The sequence below is a fragment of the Saccostrea echinata genome, unplaced genomic scaffold (assembly GCF_033153115.1).
Source record: "Saccostrea echinata isolate AGI-Se365-2 ecotype Australia unplaced genomic scaffold, CSIRO_AGI_Sech_v1 ptg000054l, whole genome shotgun sequence".
Classification (NCBI taxonomy): domain Eukaryota; kingdom Metazoa; phylum Mollusca; class Bivalvia; order Ostreida; family Ostreidae; genus Saccostrea; species Saccostrea echinata.
In genome coordinates, this window is record NW_026889803.1 from 55,369,107 (window position 1) to 55,377,921 (window position 8,815).

Genomic DNA, 8,815 nt, shown 5'->3' on the forward strand with positions numbered 1-8,815 from the left:
AAATGTCATATGATTCAATGTCATATGTTGTAAATTTCTAGGTCAAAGTCGTCTAAAGATGTGAAAACTAGTTACTTTCTTGTCAAGACGATACTGTGTAACCGTTTCTTAAAATGTTTTCTTTGAAATGTCAAGCTCTCGATTCAAGAACATTCAATCAAGGTCATATTGGGATGGTAGGGCAAGGGTTCGGGACGGAGGGTATCAAATTCTGTTTGTTCCAATTCTGTTCTATTTGTTCCAATTAGAGACACGGTTTCATTTCAGGTGTGACAAGGCCCAATTCATAGAAACATAGCCCAGATGAAACCAAACCAACTCTTAACAGTTACTTATCTCTGTATCAATGATTAATACGATAAACTTGTGAAACAAATTTGCTATATCATAAAATAAATGAATAAAATCAGAAAACTACAAGACATTAGAACTCAATACAAAATTTGTAGAGAATATACATAAAAAAGAAGTATGTCTTAATTCTCACTGTTCAGGCAGGTACTTACGTATTACTGGGGAGAATGGCCATTTAACCCTAGGTGGTGAAGAACGGTAACTAGGAGAGTTCAGTAGATAAGCGACTAAATATAGATGTTTTGTACATTAGCATGCAGACAGAAAACGTGCTTTGTGTGAACCTTTAAAAATGTCAGCTTTGGCACAGGTTCGACGCTGGTTTTATCTTTATACATCATGACTCAGTGGTGTGTCGACACATACACATTCTACGTGGTAAAATGTTTACTTTCAAGATAAGACGAAATGTCTTCATATTTTTATAACGTGGGAACAGACTATATTTCTCAAATGAAATATCCGGAACGTAAGTTATTAAAGGTAACCAATAAAAAAAGCGGTCACGCGATTAAAATTATGCTTGCTTAAATACCTAAGTAAATACTGCACTCGTTACCAGTGCAAAAAATCCTACTTTCGTTTTTCAGCAGTTCAACGTACAGCTTGCTGGAGAAGGTTTGTTGAAGGAGGTGGGAACTGAAATATACCAAACAGGTCAGTTTCATGAAATAAATCTTTAATTAAAATATCAATAAATAATTTTAAGAGAATTCCTAATTAAAGAAAAATTAAAAAGCTGAACTGCTGTCGGATGATATGTATATACATGTTAACTTTCAGTTTTGAAATAAGTGCTGAACAACAAAACAATTTAGTCGTGATAAAACTTTTGTTGTGGACATTTCCGGGAAAATCAGTTGTGAAAGAGAAAATATTGGCCTAATGTTTTATTCAATTTTTTCAGTAGTCCATCATATTTTTTTAATGAAGGAATCTGTAATAAGTACGACCTGGTCCACCGAGACATTATCAGATTCATATAATGACCAGCAATTACTACAGGGCAGGAAAGGGTGTTAACAATCCAGGAAGCTCAAACTCTTTAAAGTTACACATGTATGTAGTTTGTTCTACTTTCAGGACCTAAGACCTTGGTTATTAGATATTTTAAGTTTTAATTTTCTTACCTCTTCTTGTGTAACACTTCAAAATGGCGGCGACCCTTGCTCTCCTCACTGCGCCATAACCTCATTTACACAGCACGTAGGCAGTCTTGGTTTTATTTCCTCATTGTTGTGAAACGCTTCCTGTTTAGTGCAGTTTTTTAAAAACTTGTTCCAACTTTTTTGCTAGAACATTGTTATCAAAATCAAATGGAAAATTGCATAAGCGAAAACATTTTGTTTCATGTAGCTATTTTCACGTTTCCTCACACATGCTGGGGATTGCAGGGAATCTTTGTACACACTATTGAACAGAATGTGTCTGCTTAAGACAATCTAATACAGTTATATCTAATAAAATTAAAATGTTCAATGTTTTAATTATGGAACTGATTTGATTTTTTCCCACTATATATACCAAATCATAGACTTGGAATTAATTAGGTAAAAATCTGTCATTCAAAACCAAAATAAAAAAAGATTTTCTGAAAATGGTAAACCCAAATTTGAATAAAGCATAATTATCCTTAGAAATTTTTTACACTCCCATGTTTACAAAGTATAATATAAAACAAGGAACACAGTCATTGAATATACTAAGTGGCCATATCCGCAATGATCACAAAGTTCTTTTCAGATAAGCTTGTTTCAGAGAGAACAAAGACGCTAAAAGTACGTAGGAAGGATATGCCAAGTTAACCAATCACATCAAGTGAGACTTGTTTAGTTTCCAAGCTAATGGACAGTTCGGAACAATCGTAAAATTCTTACTATATGAGTTTCCTTAGCATTTGAGTGTTATCCATGCTTCTTGAAATTATGCGTAGATATGTAAGTGTTTTTTTGTACTCAAAAAGAGAATATATATCATGGAATAAAAAGAGAATTATTTGACTATGTATATACATTACCTGAATGCTTTTTTCTATAAATTATTTTTTCTTTTATTCTTATATTCAAAACACACATTAATATATATAAAGAGAGAGAGAGAGAAGTGGATCTAAGAGGGAAAACCTATTTGTGCTTTTAAGATGGGGCGTTACACCACGTCTTCTGTTCTGGACTTCCTTGTTGTCTCCTCATTTTAGGTCACCTGATTTACTCAGCTGACCTATTGTTTGTCAGTCATTGTCCGTTGTGCCTAAGCATTTGAACATTTTCAGATTCTTCTCTGCGGAACCAATTTCAACTATATAGCATCTATGGGTGAAAAATAACAAAAAAAAAAAATGAATTTCATGGTCCGTTTCCCCCTGGGCCCAAGGAGTGAGGCTAAAATTCAATAATTTAACTAAAATTAATTATGTTTTTAATAATCTTCTTTTCTCCTGGACATTAAGGAGTCGAATTGTTAGAATGATTGTAAAGAGAATTGAGCCCTGTACCAAAATAGTAAAATTCATGGCCCCAGGGTCAGGGACCATGGTGTTTGTAAGGGGCTCTATTGATCATATAGGGAAAATTAAGAGATCCCAAAAAAAATTCTCTTTCCCTGAGCAGACAAACTAAGTGCACAAATATAATGAGCGAGGGTGTCTCTTCCAAAATTGTGAATTCCTCCCCCTTTGATCAGGGGTTCTGAAGTTAAGTCAGTGTTTTATTGATCATGTAGTGAAAATGCATGAACTCTTTGAAAATCTTCTTCTCTGCTTCTTGGTATTTAGCATACAAACTAAGGGCATTGTTGTTATGAGCAAGGGTGCGTCTTCCAAAGTGTAAAATTCATGGGTCATGGGTTCTGAAGATAGGGAGGGGCTTTATTAATCATATTGTTAAGATACATTAATTCTTTGAAAATCTTTTCTACTCTTTGGTATTTAGCAGATAAACTAAATGCATGTGTATAATGAGCAAGGGTGTTAGGCTAAACACAAAATAAGGAAAATTGATGTCAAAGTTAAATGAAAGGTCAAAATCGGAAATTATCTCGCCAATATGTACCAATGTGTGAATTTGATTATAATATCTTGAAACAGTTTCTTTAAAACCGAGTTGAACGCAGAATGACGAATAGTGAAGTAAATGACATAAGGAAGACCAAGATAAAAAATATAGTCGATTAATTCTTACAAATTTGCATCAGTGTATGAATTTTGATCAAATATCATGAGCAGTTTCTTTGAAACTGGGCTATATATAAATGCAAAATGACGAATAGCGAAGAAAGATCATAGGTAAGATCAAGGTAAAAAAAAAATTCCTGCAGCTGAATATCCCTCATCAATTTTTGTATCAGTCTTTAATTAAAATATCTTGAACACTTTTGTAACGCTTAGGCCATTTTTAAAATAATGTTTGATTACCCTTTCCTGACCAAGGGTAAAAAAATTGGGTCGGTAGGTAGATTGGAAATTTTTTTTCTTAACATATATATTGACGGAAGGAGAAAATCCAGGAATAAAAAGGAAAAATGATATCGTTTCCAGGAGGTTAAAAAAAGTTTGAGTTAGGCCATTTTTAGTCTGTCGGTCTGGAGAGGGCAAACAAACAATTTTTTAAAGATGGCCTTAACGTTAATAACATACCGAGGTCAAGGTGAAAGGGAAGATCAAAGTCACAAAGAAATGTACAGTCGAATAGATTTCCAAAATATGCATCAATGTATGAATTTTGATAAAAATCTTCAGCAGTTTCTTTGAAACTAGGCTAAATGCATAGCGTGACGGACAGACAATTGGAAGACAAACACTACAAACCCCGATAATATTCATGGCAAAAATCAACAGCATCTTTACTCTACCAAGGTTTTATTACTGCAAGTGGATGAAATTATATCTTCCAACTATGTGATATTTTACATACTATTGATTTGTTTTTGTTTGTTTGTTTGATGTCCCTTCGAGGATTTTTCACTCATAATTAGACGCTACCACATTCCGGTGTTGTAGAGCGAACCCCCCCCCCCCCCCCCCCCGGGTAATTTGTGCACCCTTGTAGAGGTTTGGTAACTGTGATAACTGAAAAAAATATCTTCATAGAGTGATTCTAGTACGAGTCAAAGCAAGATTAAATGATGGGGGAAGACCTGCTATGGGGGAAGTCTGACAAATAGAAGTAGAGTTGGTCTTCCTGCAGGGAAGTTTTTCGTTAGTGGGTAGTTGGTAAGACAACTATAGATCTTCATTAAACCGTTAAAAACTTGAAAAACAAAACTTGATATTTTCCTACACTACTGTTTCGATAAAAATGAAGTCACCACTGGATTTTAAATTCAGTTGACCACTTCTTGGATTCTTGTAAGGTTTCTGACTACTTAAAATAAGAAATATTTGCTGAAGAGAAAGATGACGATAACGATCAGTGATTAGTCTCACAAATACAGTAGACAAAACGTATGGGTGTTGTAGACAAAGAAATCGGCCTCTGGAAACACCATAGGTAGGATCAGGTGCCTAGGAGGAGTAAGCATCCCCTGACAACCGGCCATACCTGCCGTGAGTCCTATGTATTGATCAGGTAGACGGAGTACTCAGTAGTCAAATTTTGTATGACCTAACAAATGGTATGAAACATGTCAAACAATATACAATTTACAAAATACAATATACAAAATTATTTTGTTAATAAAACATTCTGATCGTACACACAAGTACTCTGAAGTTGATATTAAAAAGATGCTTGAGTTTCTGATTGACAATATCTTTGTGGTTTATGGAGAACAGATCTTCCAATAACCTATTGGAATTTCCATGGGTACCAATTGCGCCCCGTTATTAGCAGACCTACTTTTGTATTCATATGAAGCAGAATTTGTTCAAAATCTTATACGTGAAAAGGAGAAAACACTTGTTGTGGCCTTCAACTCGACATTTAGATATATCGACGACGTATTGTCAATTAACAATGCTTATTTTCATTCTTATGTCGATACGATATATCCCAGTTAGCTTGAGATAAAGATACTACAGAGTCTGACACACCTGTTTCATATTTGGATATTTTACTAGAAAAAGACGTTAATGGTAATCTAACAACCAAGCTTTATGATAAACGTGTACCGTTCACGGTAGCTCAGTCGGTAGAGCGCTCGCTCCGTGATCGGGAGGTCGTGAGTTCGAATCTCGGCCGCGACAGACATAAGTCGATAAAAATAGGCAGCAACTGTTCCTTCGCCATGCGCTCGGCACTTTGAAGTGAAAGTTGCGGGTCCTTCGGATGAGACCTTAAAAACCGAGGCCCCGTGTCACGGCAGGCGTTGGCACGATAAAGATCCCTCACTGCTCAATGGCCCTGAGTGCCGAGTAAAGGTCAAAATTTGAAGCCCTTCACCGGTATATGGTGACGTCTCTATATGAGTGAAAAATTCTCGAATGGGACGTAAAACAATATACAATCAATCATTATGATAAACGTGATGACTTTAACATTTCCATCGTCAACTCCCTTACTTATGCAGCACTATATATCTCTTGATCACCTGCATACGAGGTTTATAGCTCTCAGTTGATTCGATACACAAGAACATGCTCTACTTATGAACAATTTCTAAAACGAGGTAAGTTATTGACAAACACGTCGATGAAACAAGAATATTACCAGTCTCTTTTAAAGTCGTCATTTCGTAAGTTCTATGGTCGATACAATGATCTTGTCAGCAAATACAATTTATCATTGAGTCAAATGCTGACTGACGTTTTTTATACTAATTGTTAGGCCATTATTTACTGTCGACGGATTTTTCCGTTATTTCCCGATCACGACAAGGAGCACACGGCTTGATGTGACCGGTCGGCAGGGGATGCTCACTCCTCCATGGCACCTGATCCCACCTCTGATGTTTTAGAGGTCTGTGTTTGTTCTGATCCATAATTTGTATTGTTTAATGGACTTTTGAGCTTGAATACTGTTCGTTATCTCTATGCATGTCATTGTTTTAATCCAGTAGTGTTTTCATTATAAACAATAGAGAGCAGACGCCAAGAAATGTCAGAGGAGCAAAGAAACTATAGATTTGTATCTATTTGGTGAAAAAGTGATTTATTTTCTGTGAATAAATCTACGATTTTTAGGCTTGTGAAGATATATAAAAATAATGGGGAAAGAATGGAAAAGAGATCCAATCGAAGTAGGAAGAGTCTGATTGATGAGAGGGGTGACAGAATTTTGATTTGGACAGTGAAGAGGAATAGAAGACAGACTTTGAGTGAAACTGTGGATGATTTTAACCAACATGCTTCTGATAAATTGACTATTCAGAGAAAACTCCACCATCGTGGAATTCACAGGCACAGAGTAAAGAAGACCCTCACTGTGTCAGAAGTCAACTGAAAACGCCATGTTAAATGGTGTAAATATATGAAAAATCGTGAAGTTGATGATATTTGGAGAAAAGTGATTATCAATTGAAACTCAAATAGTGATATCAAATGAAAATCGTGTCTGTGTGTATGGAGAACTCAGGATGAAGCGTATCGTCAAGAATGTGTAGGTTTACATGGCCGCAGTGTAAAGATTATTTGTATGTTTTGGGGATATATAACATATTCAGGAGTAGGTACATCAGTTCCAGTAACTGGAAATATGAACGTTGAGAATTATACAAACTCTTGATGAACATTTATGGCCAGTTATTGCAAAACATTTTGGAAATTCATCATTTGTATTCAAGGATGACAATGCTCCCTGTCATGCCTCACAATTGACAACAGCCTGGAAACTTGAAAATGATTTAAATGGTTTTGACTGGCTGTCACAGTCACCAGACCTCAGCATCATAGAAAATATCTGGCTAATTCTAAAAATTCACTTTCAAAAATCATTGACAGCAATTAAATCCAAATATAATTTGACCACTGAAGTTGGTTTTCTCTTACTGTCCCTAACATCAGAAACGTATATCACACAATTCCAAGAAGATTACTTGCTGTAATTTCTGCTAAAGGTCACATCACTAAATACTGAAAATTTCAAGTAAGTGTCTTTTATAGTTTTTGATTTATGATTGTTTGAAAAGACAATAAAGATTACCTAGAAACAATTACTTCAGGGAAAAGTTGCATCATTTTTGGCACGTCACTGTAAGTGTTGAGTTGAAACAAAAGCAAGAGATTTCTTCTTTTCGTGTAGAAATTCTGTTCATAAAAATCGGCTAATAAGGAGCACAATTACTTCCATAGAAATTCCAACAGATTGTTGGAAGACCTGGTCTCCAAAGACTACACAGATATTTAAGATGAGGAACTCCGGCATCTTTTTGATATCAATTTCAGAGTGCTTGTATATGTAGAATCAGAATGATTTTAAACAAAGTAAATTTGTAGAAGATCAATCATATGAAAATTACGAGTTCCATTTATTTTGGAAGCAGGTATGGTGTCAAAAAGCCTGATTATCTGTCTAGTTTGATACAAAGTTAGAGGGCAAGGGAAAGGGCCAGTGAAAGATCCTACGTTTGTTCAGGCGGATTTTCAAACGTCGTTTATACTCTCTTTGTTTTGATACCTCAAAATTTATGCTCTTTTGTAAATCAAAATCCGAGGGGAGAGAGAGAGAGAGAGAGAGAGAGAGATAGAAAGAGGGGGAACAGCGTGAGGATAAAAATGGGACAAGGTTAAACTTGTCTGTACAATCCCTTCGAATGATGATACCATGAAGTATTTTAATCACTAATTGGTTTTTAGGTGCAACAATTGCTATCATCAGCACACAATTGTAACATATAATGTTTGATCTGTAATGATCTAGTTAATGATCTGGCTTTTTAATCAGCGACTGGTTTTCAGCTGTTGCAAATTCATGTCCGATCGTGGAGCGCTTATTTCTATTGGAAGATGCATTACTGCTTTCACTACGTCCTGGTATAGCTGAACATTTCATGTAGCCTCTATTACAACATTTTTACTTTTCCTTTATAGGCACCTCTGATGCATCCGATGCTGTTGAAAATATGAACCCGAAGAGAAATTTTAAAAAGCCTTACAAAATATAGTGAAAAACGACTGCTGGTCATGAAAGATTTCTTTTAGAATTAATAAATATCTGAGAAATGCACTGTTCAGTCACCTCACATGAATGTCAGCATGACCGTTCATCACAAATATCTCTAGTACTTTCATCACCTCCACAACCGTCGCCCGCGTGGCGCAGTGGTTAGAGCGTCTGCTCTAGAGTCGCGGAGTAAGGAGTTCATCCTTACGTCGCGGGTTCGAATTCCACTGTGGGACGTGGAGACCGGTCCTTCGGATGAGACCGTATAAACCGAGGTCCCGTGTCGCAGTAGGTGCTGGCACGAAAAAGATCCCTCACTGCTCAATGGCCGTAAGTGCCGAGTATAGGACAAAATTTGCAGCTCTCCACCGGCATGTGGTGGCGTCTCCATATGAGTGAAAAATTCTTGAGAGGGACGTTAAAAT

General features: G+C 36.0%; 1 long non-coding RNA gene across 2 annotated transcripts; it reads left to right on the forward strand.

Annotated features, from left to right (window-relative positions):
* The first annotated feature begins 741 nt into the window (after positions 1-741).
* Positions 742-8,453, forward strand: LOC133205512 (uncharacterized). Of its 2 annotated transcripts, XR_009723620.1 has the most exons (4): positions 761-837; positions 945-1,011; positions 6,473-7,373; positions 8,318-8,453. It is a non-coding gene; the product is annotated as an uncharacterized LOC133205512 (long non-coding RNA). The 2 variants fall into 2 exon arrangements; XR_009723621.1 differs by lacking the exon at positions 6,473-7,373 and having other exon boundaries at positions 742-823.
* Positions 8,454-8,815: the final 362 nt, after the last annotated feature.